At 43.6% G+C, this 15,505-nt stretch overlaps 1 protein-coding gene across 1 annotated transcript in view; it reads left to right on the plus strand.

The window, feature by feature from the left end:
- Positions 1-1,527: 1,527 nt before the first annotated feature.
- The window catches only part of LOC121277604 (four and a half LIM domains protein 2-like), a 108,383-nt gene continuing 94,405 nt past the window's right edge, over positions 1,528-15,505 (plus strand). The window contains exon 1 of the mRNA XM_041187144.1: positions 1,528-1,715. The gene's annotated coding sequence lies outside the window, so the exon portion shown is untranslated. The remainder of the gene's footprint in view (positions 1,716-15,505) is intronic.

Consider the following 15,505-nt stretch of genomic DNA (forward strand, 5'->3'; position numbering starts at 1 on the left):
GGTGAAAGTGACTGCACTTGACATCAAGGCAGCATTTGAACAAATGTGGCATCAAGGAGCCCGAACATGCTGGCTGCTTTGTCCTGGATGGTGTCAAGTTTCTTTACTGTTGTTGGAGCTGCACCCATCCAGGCAAATGGAGAGCATTCCATCACACTCCTGACTTGTGCCTTGTAGGTGGTGGACAGACTCTGGGGAGTCAGGGGGTGAGTTACTTACCTCAGAATTCCCAGCTCTTGACCTGGCCTTGTAGCCACAGTATTTATATGGCTAGTCCAGTTCAGCTTTTTGTCAATGGTAGCTCCCAAGATGTTAATAGTGGGGGATTCAACAATGGTAATGTCATTGAATGTCAAGGGGTGATGGTTAGATTCTCTCTTATTGGAGATGGTCATTGCCTGACACTTGTGTGGTGCGAATGTCCAGGCTCAGTCTCACAGATATCATGTGGAGGTGTCCTTGCCCATGTTTGACCTGATACCCTGAGACTTCATGGGGTCTGAAGTAAATGCTGAGGACTCCCTCCCAACTGCATACACTATACCACAGCCTCTGCTGCATCTACCTAGGGATGGTGATGCTGATGTCCGTGAATATGACTAAGCCAGGCTGTTGCTTGACTAGTCTGACACAGCTCTCCCAATTTTGGCACAAGCCCCAGATGTTAGTAAGCAGAAATTTGCAGGTTTGACAGGCTTGGTTGTGCCGTTCTCGTTGCTGGTGCCTGGGCCAATGCTAGGTTTTCCATGTGGAGAAGAGAAGGTTGAGAGGAGATTTGATAGAGTTATTCAAAATTAAGAGGGGTCTGGACATATAGCTGAGAGGAACAGTTCCCATTGGTGGAAGAATCAAGAACCAGATGACACAGATTTAAGGTAATTGACAAAAGCAATGGTGAAATGAGGAAAAACTTTTTCATGGAACGTGTGATTAGGATCTGGAGCGCACTGTCTGAGAGTTGGTGGAGGCAGGGTCAACTAAGGCTTTCAAAAGGCAATTGGATCATTATCAGAAAGGGAAAAATTTGCAGGGCTACAGAGCAAATGCAGGGGAGGGGCACAAGGTGAATTGCTACTTCTGAGGGCCAGCACAGGCATGACATAGCTTCCTTTTGTGCTGTAGTTATTCTATAATTTGATGTGAAATAACCAATCAGAATTGATTCCATGCTGAACTGGGCCATTCTGAGCTAAAATACATTTGCCAGAAATTTCCTTTGACTGAAGCCAAATTTCTTTTCATGTCATATTAATTTTCCAAGTTCAAGATACTTAATTCTGTTCACAAGCCTGACTCAGACAACCACCATCACTAAATATTGTATATTTATGTCTCGCTTACATTCCAGACATATCTCTACACTTTGGCATTCTTTAAAGCCAGCTCATTGGTCTTTTGCCAAATACAGGAAGGTTATTCTTCCTGCTCTGCTCTGCCTTTCGCTGTAGATTTTTTTTTTGGTCAACAGGGAATTGTTAATGCCAGAGTACAAAGTTTATTTTTCTGATATTTTCAGTCAGAACGAACCATTGGCTGGTACAAACTGTGAATTGAATTAGAAAGCTTTCCTTTGACCTTCTGTAAATGGATACAGATGTAAATGTCACATTTTGTTGGCTCGCCGTTTCTAGTTCTTTCAGATTTACTAGAGAATCTGGTGGAGAGCTAACAAATTCGTGTTACTCATTTTGATTCCTGATCCAAAGGTAGAGCTCGTGAGTACAACACTAACGATATTTATGATAACTTCACCTTTTCAAGGAACCTTTACCTTGTACTCTTTTTAAAGTTTAACAGTAACTTTTTGAGGGGAATGTTAGAAGCTTCTGAATCTCTCTGAAAAAAGTGGTTGATAGTCAAGATGACTATTTTAAACTGCAGTATTCTCTGTTAGGTATTACAGGTCAGGTCCATAATGGTTTCTAACTTTCTACTTACTTCCCTTTGTCACAATGTCTTAACATATGTGTTGTATTAAATATATAAAGTCCGAGATGAAAATTAGATTTTGGGTGCACCCTAAAGAATATTGTACATCAAATCATAAAGAATGATTAAGAAAATATGTACAAATACTGACCACTGTGGTTAATTGTTCAAATCATTAGCTTAGAAACTACAATGTGATCAGTGGTGATTTTCTAATGCTAAAGCAGAAATATGTGCTACACACATATTTACTACGCACACAAGAATATTTTTGTAGCTGGAAAAGGAATGTAGCCAAGAAATTGTAGTCTTTGAAGTTACAAATAGACTCAAATGCAATCAAGTCAATAGCTTTACAGACAGCAGTGGTGTTCATTGTGGCATCAAAGAGTAAAATACTTTGTGCTGTTACATAGATCATAGGAAATAAGGTCTGTTGGATTCTAATTTTATTCTTGGAAGAATCTATTATGGGATTAACCCAAATTAAATCAGTTGGTATTGTGATTCAAGGAGTATTATTATTATTTTAACTGAATTCTATGGCCAGAATTTTACGTCCCGTGGGTGGGCGCGTGCCCAACCCTTCGGCCGCGAAGTAGCGCGAGATAACTTTAGGCCAGCATCGTCGTGTGCTTGTGGGATATCTCACTCGGGTGCACATGACAGTCAGGAGCGTGCTTGCTGACAATTCAGCGGGCAATTAAGGAAGCAATTGAAAGTGATTTTTTGTGGCCCATCCATTTTTACAGTTGGCAGGCGTGGCAATCGGCCAAGCAGCCTTTACATTTTTATTCAAACCTCGATCCAGGGTGGGATGAAATCTCCGTGGGGAAATAAAATAAAAAGAGATAGCTGGGGACAGGTTTTTATGAAGTATGCTTCCAGGTGCTTGATTGTGCTGCATGCATATTTTGCCGCATTTTTGTTGTTTTGTTTATTCTGTGGAGGTCTGCAGCTCCCTGAGGCTGGGGAGGACTGAGATTTTCAGATGAGAATTTTCTTCCAGCTGAGAAAGGTCTGCGTTAACAGGAAATTGAAAGTGCAGTTCTGTATTTACTTAAATTTTGATATAATTATCATACAATCATTGAAAGATACAACATGGAAGAAACACATTCAGACCACTGTGCCTATGCCAGCTCTTTGGCAGAGCTGTCCAGTTAAGTTCACTCTCCTGTTCTTTCCCTATAACTCTGTAAATGATTTCCCTTCAAATATTTATCAAATTTTCTTTTGGAAGTTCCTTTCGGATAGGCTTCCACCTTCTTATCAAGCACTGCATTCCAGGTTATAATAGCCCTCTGTGTAAAGAATGTTTCTTCATGCCAGCCTTGGTTCATTCACTAATTATCTGAAATCTGTGCTCTCTGGCATTTGTCCCTTCTGCTACTAGAAACTGTTTTACCTTATTTATCAGAACCATTCATGATTTTAGACACTGCTATGAAAACTCCTTTTAGCCTTTGTGGCCTAAGGACAACAACAGCAGCTCCTTCAGTCTCTCCATGGTACCATTCTAGTATACTAGCCAGGAATACAAAAACAGCCTGTAAGAGCTTTTACAAGCATATAAAAGTAGAAAAAAAGCTAAAGTAAGCAGTCGTCCCTTTGAGGCAGAGGCAGGAGAAATTATCATGGGGAATGAGGAAATAGTAGAGACATTTAATGAATACTTTGTGTTTGCCTTCACAGTAGAAGACACAAGTTACATATCATAAATAGAGGGCAACCTAGGAGCTAAAAAGAGTGAGGAAATTAAGGTAATTAATATCAGCAGAGAAAAATTACTGGAGAAACTCAAGGGACTAAAATTCGACATCCACAGGATCTAATTGCCTACATTCTAGTCGTCTAAAAGAGATAGCTACAGAGAGAGAGGATGCACTGGTTATGATTTTCCAAAATTCCCTATATTCTAGAATGTAGATTCAAAGTTAGCAAATGTAACATTGTTACTTAAGAAAAGGGGAGGGAAATAGGGAACTACAGGCCAATTAGCCTGACATCGGTTGTTGGGAAAACACTGGAACTCTTATTAAGCAAATCTTAATAATGCACTTAGAACATCATAGCATTATCAAAATCACCATGGTTTACAGAAGAGATATCATGTTTGACAAATTTAATGGAGTGTTTTGAGAATGCAACTAGCGGAGTAGATAAAGGGGAAATAGTAGATGTAGTATACATGGATTTCTAAAAGGATTCATTAAAGTGCCTCACAAAAGGTTAATATGCAAGATAAGGGATAGGGCTCATGGAGTTGAGGGTAATATGTAAGCATGGATAGACAATTGGTTAGCGGACAGGAAGTGAAGAATAGGGATAAATGGGGCATTTTCAAGTTGGCACACTGTAACTAGTGTAGGTGCTGCAAGGGTCCCTGCTGGGATCTCAGCTATTTACAGTCAATGTTAATGACTTAGACAAAGAAACAGAGAGTATTGTATCTAAGTTTGCTGATGATACAAAGCTAGATGGGAATGCCTGCTGTGAGGAGGACACAAAGAAGCTGCAAAGAGATATAGACGGGTTAAGTGACCGGGCAACAAGGTGGTAGATGGAGTATAATGTGGAGCAATGTGAAGTTATTTGGTAGTAAGAATAGGAAAGCAGAATATTTTTAAAAGGCATGAAACTTGTAAATGTTGATGTTTGGAGGGCCTTGGATGTACCTGTACAAGGGATACAAAAAGTTAGAGATACAGCAAGCAATTAGGAAAGCAAATAGCATGTTGACCTTTATTGCAAAAAGATTGAGAACAGGAATAAAGAAGTATTGCTACAACTGTGCAGGGCTTTGTTGAGACTACACCTAGAGTGCAGCGTGCAGGTTTGGTCTCCATATGTAAAGAAGGATTTACTTGCTTTGGAGGGAGTATGGCAAAGGGTAACTAGATTGGTTCCTGGGATGAGAGATTTGTCCTATGATGAGAGGCTGAGTAAATTGGGTCTATATTCTCTGGAGTTCAGAAGAATGAAAAATGACCTCATTGAAAAATACAAGATTGTGAAGGCGGTATGTTTATCTCTTTCCCCTTTTTTACACAGGCATATAACATGTGTAATCCTCCAGTCTTTTAGCATACCCCCAATAGCCAAGCAGAATTGGATAATTGTGGCTCCATGATTTTCTCCCTTACTTCTCTCGGTAATCTAGTTGCATCCCATTCAAACCAGGTGATATTGCTACTTTGAAAATTACCAAACTTTTAAGTTTCTCACTTTTATTTTTCTTGAATCTAATTTTGCTACTGTCTCCTCCTCGACTGTTAAATAGGCAGCATCCTCTCCTCTAGTGAAGACAGGTGCAAAATACTCATTTAGTACCTCAGCCTCTGCTTCAATAAGAATATCTCCCTGGTCCCTGATCAGCTGCACCATTCCTTTGGCTACATTTTGCGTTTATAAAGACTTTTGGATTCCCCTTTATGTTAACCACTAATCAATTCTCATGTTCCCTCTTTGCTGCACTTATTCTTTTTTTCAGACCTGTATTTTCTACATTTAACTTGGTTTTCTACTTTATTTTGAACCTTACAATTGCCTTAAATCTCCTTTTTCTGTTTCTTTTTAACTTCTATATCTTTAGTCATCAAGAGACTCTAGCTTTGGGTTCCCTTCCTTTCTCCCTCACGGGGAGTTTATACCTCCTCCCTCTTGAAGGCCTCTATTGTTCAATTACTTTTTTGCCTATCACTTTTTGATTCCAATCTACCTGGGCCAGATCCTTTTTCAATTCACTGAAATTAGTCCTTCTCCTCCTAAGTATTTTTGAATTTAACTTTACCTTTTCTATAACACTTCTAAACCTGATGGTATTATGTTCACTGTTCCTCAAGTGCTCTCTCACTGAAACATTCTCCACTTGTCTCACTTTGTTCTGCATTGGGCTGGAAACATAGTCTCTGTACCCCAGAAGTACCTCAGGAGATGCGCTAGGTGACCCCCGGAAGTCCCCACATAAGGACTGCACAGTCATTGCCCAGATGTTCAAACTCCCGATGGGCAATTACCCTGTACTAGGAACCATCCGATTTAAATCGGAGACTTCAGATGGTTGCGATTGTACATACGAATTTAGGAACATACAAATAAGGAGCAGGGTAGGCCATTCAGCTCCTCGAGCCTGTTCCTTCATTTAATATGATCATGGCTGATCGCATAGTAACCTGAAATCTATATCCCACCTACTGTTGATAAACACAAACAAATTGCTTTACCAGAATAGTTACCCAGGGAAAGTTAGAAGAATTAAAACTATTTCTAGTTCCGAGGTAACCATAGCTATACCACTGGATCCCCTGCAACTACCTCCTCACCCTTGACAACCCTCCCAACCACCCGACTACACCCTCCCACACACCCTAACTACCCTCACCCTCCAACTACACGCCCAAACCCCCAACCACCCCCCCAACCCTCTCCCGACTAACCCGAGAAGTGGCAATCTAACTGTTATTGCCACTCTTTGAAAGTTCTGATCCATTGTGATCAAAAAGGTTGTTATGGACAAAGAAGTAGACAAGTTGCAAAAAAATGTTTTGGATTGGGGGAGAGTGGATTTTAGGAAAATAAGGCAGGATCTGGCCAGGGTAGACTGGGAACAGCTACTTGTGGGGAATTCTACGGAGGAACAGTGGGGGGCGTTCAAAAAGGAAATGGGGAGGGTACATGCTCAATATGTTCCCTCTAGAGTGATAGGAAGGAGTAACAAGCCCAGAGAACCATGGATGACCAGAGATATTCAGGATACAATGAGAAGGGAAAGAGAGGCTTTTAGCAGTTACAAGGGAAGCAAATCAGCAGAGGCATTAGTGAAGTACAGAAAGTGCAGGGTGGAGCTTAAGAAAGCAATTAGGAGAGCGAAGGAGGGATATGAGAAAGCTCTGGCTAGTAAAAGTAGGGAAAATCCCAAGATATTCTATGAGTATATCAATGGGAAGAGGATGACCGGGGAAAGAGTAGGGCCCATTAGGGACCAAGGGGGCAATCTATGGTGGAGCCAGAGGACATCGGTAGAGAGTTGAACGAATACTTCACATCCGTCTTCACCTAAGAGAATGAGGATGAAGGTATCGAACTCGGGGAGAGAGACTGTGAGGTTCTTGAGCAAATTGGTATAGGGAGTGACAAGGTATTGAAGGTGTTCACAGGCTTTAAAGTGGACAAATCTCCAGGTCTGGGTTATTTGTGTCCCAGACTGCTGAGGGAGGCAACAGAGGAGATCACAGGGGCTCTGGCTCAATGTTTTAATTCCTCTCTGGCCACGGGGGAGATGCCAGAGGACTGGAGAACAGCTAATGTGGTTCCGTTATTTAAGAAGGGTTGTAGAGATAAGCCAGGGAACTACAGGCCAGTGAGTCTCACGTCAGTGGTAGGGAAATTATTGGAGAAAATTCTGAAGGAGAGAATCGGTCTCCACTTGCAGAGGCAAGGTTTGATCAGGTATAGTCAGCATGGCTTTGTTAGAGGGAGGTCATGCCTCACAAATTTGATTGACTTTTATGAGGAAGTGACCAGGTGCGTAGATGAGGCTAGTGCAGTTGATGTAATTTATGTGGATTTCAGCAAAGCCTTTGACAAGGTCCCACATGGAGACTTATAAAGAAGGCAAATGTACATGGGACACAGGGTAATTTGATAAGGTGGATTCAAAATTGGCTTAGTTGTAGGAGACAGAGGGTGATGACAGAAGGCTGCTTTAGTGACCTGAAGTCAGTGTCCAGTGGCACAGATCCCGCAGGTTAACAGTGAGGTTGAGTGTCTTGAGCTACAGGAAGATATAGACGGGATGGCCAAATGGACAGATAAGTGGCAGATGGAATTTAACCCTGAAAAGTGTGAGGTGATACACTTTGGAAGGAGTAATTTGACAAGGAAGTATTCAATGAAAGGCATGACACTAGGAAGTTCTGAGGAACAAAGGGACCTTGGCTTATGTGTCCATAGGTCTCTGAAGGCGGAGGGGCATATTAGTGGGGTCGTGATCAAGGCATAGATTACAATAGTAGGAAGGTCATATAGAACCTTGGTGAGGCCACAGCTGGAGTACTGTGTGCAGCTCCGGTCGCCACATAGGAAGGATGTGATTGCACTGGAGGGGGTGCAGAGGAGGTTCACCGGGATGTTGCCTGGGATGAAACAATTAAGTAATGAAGAGAGGCGGGATAGACTTAGGTTGCTTTCATTGGAGCAGAGAAGACTGAGGGGGCGACCTGATTGAGGTGTACAAGATTATGAGGGACATGGACAGGGTGGATAGGGAGCAGCTGTTCCCTTTAGTTGCAGGGTCAGTCACGAGGGGACATAAGTTCAAGGTGAGGGGCAGGAGGTTTAGGGGGGATGTGAGGAAAAACCTTTTTACCCAGAGGGTGGTGACAGTCTGGAATGCGCTGCCTGGGAGGGTGATGGAGGTGGGTTGCCTCACATCCTTTAAAAAGTACCCGGATGAGCACTTGGCACGTCATCACATTCAAGGCTATGAGCCAAGTGCTGGTAAATGGAATTAGGTAGATAGGTCAGGTGTTTCTCACGTGTTGGTGCAGACTCGATGGGCCGAAGGGCCTCTTCTGCACTGTGTGATTCTGTGATTCTGAAAAAGATTATTTAGTGCACATTTCAGGAATTCTTCCCATCTTTGCTCTTTACAATGTAACTATTCAAATCCATATTAGAATAATTTAAGGCCTTTATTATCACTTTTCTATAGTTTTTGTATCTTTCTGTAATTTGCCTGTGACTTTGCTCCTGTAACTCCTTCCTACTATTTAGTGGTCTGTAATATACACCCAGCAATGTAGTAGCTCCTCTACTGTAACCAAATAAACACTGATCAAGAAATTAGGATTGTTTCTCCCATTTTCCTTTGCATTGCAAGTGCCTGTAAAACTCCAAAACAGCATTTGCAGTGCTCACACACATCTTTGGGGCAAGTCAGGCTGGACACTATATTGATGAAAATTTCATTAAGGGTGCAGTGAATGACCATCAGGAGTATGCAGAACTGGGAGTTCCTGATGCCAAACAGTGTGTAATTCTGATTTGACACCATCCTAGCCATTTTGGAGTTTAAGCTCCAGTTATCAAAATCTCTCAACCACACATGCTGGATGTCTTCAGCAGCCAGAAGGACCCTTCACCAGTGTTACTTAAAGTGATTAACTACATACAAACTATTTGTTGATTGATTTCTTCTGACTCTTGCTTCAAGAGGAAGCACTGAGAGCGGTGAGGGTGCAGAATGTGCTCTGGCTGGGGAACTTCAATATCCATCACCAAGAGTGTCTTGGTAGCACCACTACTGACTGAGTTGGCTGAATCCTAAAGGACATAGCTGCTAGACTGGGTCTATAGCACGTGGTGAGGGAACCAACAAGAGGGAAAAACATACGTGACCTCATCCTCACCAACCTGTCTGCCACAGATGCATCTGTCCATGACAGTATCAGTTGGAGGAACCACCGCACAATTGTTGTGGAGATGAAGACCTGCCTTCACATTGAGGATACCCTCCATCGTGTTGTGTGGCACGACACCATGCTAAATGGGATAGATTTCAAACAGACCTAGCAACTCAAGACTGGGCATCCATGAGGCATCCATCAGCATCAGCAAAATTGTACTCGAATACAATCTATAACCTCATGGTCTGGCACATTCCCTGCACTACCATTGACATCAAGCTAGGGGATCACCGTCATTCAATGAAGAGTGCAGGAGGGCATGCCAGGAGCATCATCAGGCATAGCTAAAAATGAGGTGTCAACCTGGTGAAGCTATAACACAGGGCTTCTTGCATGCCAAACAGCATAAGCAGCAAGTGACAGACAGAGCTAAGCGATTCCACAACCAACGGATCAGGTTTAAGCTCTGCAGTCCTGCCACATCCAGTTGTGAATGGTGGTGGACAATTAAACAACTCACTGGAGAAGGAGGCTCCACAAATATCCCCAACCACAGAGATGGGGGAGCCCAGCACTTAAGTGCAAAAGGTAAGGCTGAAGCATCCTCAACAATCTTCAGCCAGAAGTATCAAGTGCCAAGATTCATCTCAGCCTCCTGAGGTCTCCAGCATCACGGATGCCAGTCTTTAGCCAATTCAATTCACTCAACATGATATCAAAAAATGGCTGAAGGCACTGGATACTGCAAAGGATATGGGCCCTGACAATATTTCGGCAAAAGAACTGAAGACGTGTGCCAGAATTTGCTGCACCCCCAGCCAAGCTGTTCCACTACAGCTTCAACACTGGCATCTACCCGGCTAAGTGGAAAATTGCCCAGGTATATCCTGTACACAAAGAGCAGGACAAATCCAACCCAGCCAAATACCGCCCCATAAGTCTACTCTCAATCCTCAGTAAATTAATGGAAGGGGCCATTAAGCACATTTGCTTAGCAATAACTTGCTCACTGATACCCTGTTTGGGTTCCACTATCAGCTCCTGACCTCATTACAACCTTGGTTCAAACGTGGATTCACCTCAGAGGTGAGGTGAAAGTGAATGCCCTTGACATCACAGCCACATTTGACCGAGTGTGGCTTCAAGGAGCCCAGCAAAACTGGAGTCAAAGGGAGTCCAGGGGAAAATTCTCCACTGGATGGAGTCATGCCTAGTACAAAGAAAGATGGTTGTGGTTGTTGGAGGTCAATCACCTCAGCTCCAGGACATCAAGGGGGTCCTCAGGGTAGTATCCTAGGCCCATCCATCTTCAGCTGCTTCATCAATGACCCTCCTTCCATCATAAGGCCAGAAGTGAAGATATTGACTAATGATTGCACAATGTTCAGCACAATTCATGACTCCTCAGATACTGAAGCAGTCCATGTCCAAATGCAGCAAGACCTGGACAATATCCAGGCTTGGGCTGACAAGTGGCAAGTAACATTCGCGCCACACAAGTGTCCGGCAATGACCATCTCCAACAAGAGAGAATCTAACCATCGCCCCTTAACATTTAATGGCATCACGATCACTGAATCCCCCACTATCAACATCCTAAGGGTTACCATCGGCCAGAAACTGAACTGGACTAGCCATATAAATGCTGTGGCTACAAGAGCAGGTCAGGAGCTAGGAATCCTGCAATGAGTATCTCATCTCCTGACTCCCTAAAGCCTGTCCACCATCTACAAGGCACAAGTCAGGAGTGTGATGGAATACTCCCTACTTGCCTGGATGAATGCAGCTCCAACAACACTCAGCAAGCTTGACACCATCCATGACAAAGCAGCTCACTTCAACAAACATTCACTCCCTCGATCACCGACGCACGGTAGCAGCAATGTGTACTATCTACAAGATGCACTGTAGGAATTCATCAATTCTCCTTAAACAGCAGTTTCCAAACCCACTACCACTACCATGTAGAAGGGCAAGGGCAGCAGATAGATGGGAACACCACCACCTGCAAGTTCCCCTTCAAGTCACTCACCATCCTGACTTGGAAATATATTGCCGTTCCTTCACTGTCGCTGGGTCCAAATCCTGGAACTCCCTTCCTAACAGCACTGTGGGTGTACAGCAATTCAAGAAGGCAGCTCACCATCACCTTCTCAAGGGCAACTAGCAATGGGCAATAAATTCTGGCCCAGCCAGCGAAGCGCACATCTTGTGAATGAATTTTTAAAAAGTTCTGTAAATGTTTAGTGCTTTCTACAATTGGTTTTAAGTAGCAAAATTCTATAGGGATTGGGGTAGCAGGTGCTAAAGGAGTTTTTACTTCTGCATAAGTTACTCCCAGGCATGGTTGCAGTAGTAGCATTTTCCTTGGAAGGGAACATGACCTGGAGACATAAAGCAGGACAAGCAACTGGAAGAGGGTGCTGGAGGAGGAGAGCTCTTAGCAGGAGGCCATATCCACCCAAGGTGATCAGGGAATAATTGACCTACTAGTGAGGAGCAATGTATGAGTTAAGAACTTCAGTGAGGAGAATCTCACTGAAACCTGGCACCAGCTGCAGCCATAATTGCATTCTCAGAGCAGAGCAAGGATGGCACTGCCAGTGGCTGTGAAGATGGCCATGGTGATGAGCTTTTATGGCACCTGGTTCCTTCTAGGCTCAAGCTGGAGATGTTTACTTGTCATCATGAGTAGACAATCCTTGCCACCAGCTATATAGTGAGCAAAGGTAGGAGACAAACTAGACAGTCCCTTTCTGGTTGGCTGATTGTGAAGAACTCATCCCAGCATGATATCTGTAAATTGGTTACCAGCAACTATAACTCCAATTCCTCAATCACCAAAAGTCCCAGGCCTTACCTTCCCTGTGTTACTAAACCAATGCAGTTTCTGCTTGGTTGCAATAAAAAATAAAAGTCAACACAAAGTAAACTTTTCAAATTAACTTTATGAATGAAATCATGACAGAATGCATACAAAAGTCAATAATCAGCCTTGTACATGTCCTTAAGGCCTGTCTTCGGTGTACCTTTGCCTGACGTCTTCATGCTCATATGTACAGTGTTACACTGGTGGCTGCAGTATGGCTGGTGGAAGGCAATTGACTTTCAGTGGGGTAGCCTGAAGCTTGGCCTCCCACAGCCATGGATCTGGAAGGCTCAGCTGCAGACTGCACCATCTTAGCCTGGGAAGTAGCAGCGTGAGTCTACTGGCTGATGGACAACGTTGAGGGAAGTGATGGAATGGCATGTCTTCCTGAGAAAAGGCTCATATTTCTTAGATCCATTGTCACTCCTCCAGGACAGCCCCTCAGCTATCCTTGCAATCTGTTGGAGGGCATATTGCTGGGCTGCTGTGACACCCTGCAAGTTCCTTTGCACACTGCAATTCACAGCCATGATTGCAACAGTCTGAGCCGGCCTGACAGGGAGCTGAGTTTCCAGGCCAGCACTCAGACTTTGGTGGCTGTTGCCTGTGCTACACTGAAAGCTGCAACATCAGCCATGAGATGCAGCATCATGGTTGGGCCCACAAGCATGCAAACAGGGTTGGCCACCATTGCCATGGTGGAAAGAATGAGCTCCAAATTCTGCCCAAAGCCTTGTGCTAATTTGGTGCTGGACTCTTCTATGCTCGTTGACTGCAGTCTTTCTGGTAAGCTTCCCAACACTTTCGGGGTTTTGTTCGGTCATCAGCATTCTTCTGTAGGCTGCCCCATCAAGTGCTCAACTTAGTGCTCTGTCGCAGAACACGTGCGACCTTGGCCTCTGGTGAACTGGCACCTGCACTATCCTTGCCTCCTCTTCTGGCTGCACTTCATACCCAATGTCTCACCATCTGTGCTAGCTTCTAAATTACACAAGGGGCAGTGTCTGAGCTGGTGGCTGCAAGGGCGAAATTGAGTTCCTGCATTTTCATCACCACTGTCTTTTTGCTATTCCTCTGCTATCTGGCAGGCTGCAATTCTTGAATATCTGAAAGGAGAAAGGCAGAAGTGTAAAGTTGTGGTACAGGAAGTGGGGTGGAGTAGGAAGCAAAAGGCACATCCACCATTGCTTCCATCATCTGTAGCAAGAAGCAAGTATGGAATGAGGGGGGGTGAGATGTGAGAAACTACTAGTTATGAGGATACAATCATTTGCATGCAATATAGTCAACAGACACAGTTTAGTCATTCATCATGATCCCTGCACCTTTCTTTGGGGGCTATCGGATTTAATCCCTCACGACAGCATTCATCTCCAGTGCTTTACTACATTCTTTTATCAATGATGCTACCCCCATCCTTTTTTATTTTCCATGTCTTTCCTGAATACCTTGTAGCCGGGAATATTATATTCCCACTCCTTCCTTTATTTGACCCAGGTGTCAGTTATTACCATGTGCCAGCTTATGCCTGCAGCTTACTACCTTATTTACCATGCCATATATATTTAAGCAAATAAATCAAATGCATCTTAGACTGTGTCACATTTGCGAACTGTCTGATCTCTCTTTTTTCTGAAGTATCCTCAACTCTCCCCTTACGTGTACCTTGTTTCCACTCTCTAATATTCATCCTGGTGCGCATCCCCCTGCCCAATTAATTTAAACCTTTTGCTACGTTATTTTTTAACCTTCCCAGAAAGACAATGATCCCACTCCATTGAGGTAAAACCTATCCACCCATATTTCATTTCATTTTTCAATTCCATTGCCCTTTCTAATTGCGCACTTTGCACTGAATCCAGGTTAGTTATGTAAATTAGAAACAGTGGGCAGGATTTTTACTTTGTCAAGCGGGCGTGGTGTGTGGACCCGAGAGTGGCCCCGCGATTGGGCCCTGACCACAATTTTACACTGCTTGGCCGATTAACAGCCAGCCAGCATGAAAGGCATGCTCAGAGCCTCAGTGCTGCCGGGTGGGGGCAGGAGGAATGCGAGTGCTGAAGTGTGCACATGCGCACTGGTGCGTTCAGTGAAAGCTCCCTGAAGGCACAGAGCTGCCTCAGGGAGCTGAAGATTTTTAACATTAAAAAGAAAGATTTCAAAATTAAGGGAAACACATCCCCTCATGTAACTTTGTCACATGAGCAGGGACATGTTAAAGATGAGTTTTAAAAATTTTTATTGTTTTTTTTATTTACTGTCTAAAACCTCATCCCACCCGTGGATGAGGCTTCGTTAAAAATGCAAAGGCTGTCTGGCCTATTCATCCACCCGCCAATCGAATGGTTGGACAGGCAGTGAAAAATTCAATTTAATTAATTGATAGGCCTCTTAAATGTCGGCAGGTATGCTGTCGCCTCTTGTGCATGCCCACCAAGCGAAATTTCGCAAGAGTGCGTGATGGCGACGGGATGTTCGCCTGACATTATCGCACACTGTTTTATTCTCATTCGGGTCAGGAGCACCCCTGCCCGACAAGGGAAAAAATCTGCCCTGCAATAGTACCAAGACTGAGCCCTAAAGCACCATGCTTAGTATTTTCCTTGCTTCCACATGCCTCCTCAAACAAGTACTCACTGTTTGCTATTCAACCAACAGAAAATAGAGCAAAAAAAAGGAACAAATAATTAAATAGAGAAGTATTATTCGTGTAATTTGTATTAAATTTAAATGATCGAGTAACATATGGAAGGGCACTGAGAAATTTACAATTCAAATAAATTAAATAGGTTTTAAAGTTTGTGGAAGGAATTTATTTTTAAGTTAACATGATTTTTCTCCAATAAAATCAGAAAATGTTGGAAATGCTCAGCAGGTGTTCTGGTAAAAGGACATCAATCTGAAATGTTCTTTTATCCACAGATGCTGCCTGAATTATTGGGCAGAATTTTCTGCCTACTGGGCGGGCGGGCCTGACCCAATCTCCGGTGGGTGGGGAGACGATCCCCGCTGGAGAAGTGGGCCCCGCTGCCATTTTAAATGGGTGGGCCAATTAAGGCCCGCCCAGCGTGACACCCGGCGGGAAGCGCTATGCGCTTCCTGTGCGGGAGTGGGTGATTCCCCAAATGCGAGAGTGTGCTCTTTCACGCATGCACATGAAAGAGCGCACATCTCGCTGAGGCTAAGTGCTGCCTCTGGGAGATCGCTGACAGTTATATAAACAATAAAAATAGAAAGAAAAAAAAATCCTTAATAAGTTTCACTAAAACTTAATTCAACTTTTTAAATCCCTACATGA

This window comes from Carcharodon carcharias, chromosome 5, assembly GCF_017639515.1.
Source record: "Carcharodon carcharias isolate sCarCar2 chromosome 5, sCarCar2.pri, whole genome shotgun sequence".
In the NCBI taxonomy this organism is placed as follows: domain Eukaryota; kingdom Metazoa; phylum Chordata; class Chondrichthyes; order Lamniformes; family Lamnidae; genus Carcharodon; species Carcharodon carcharias.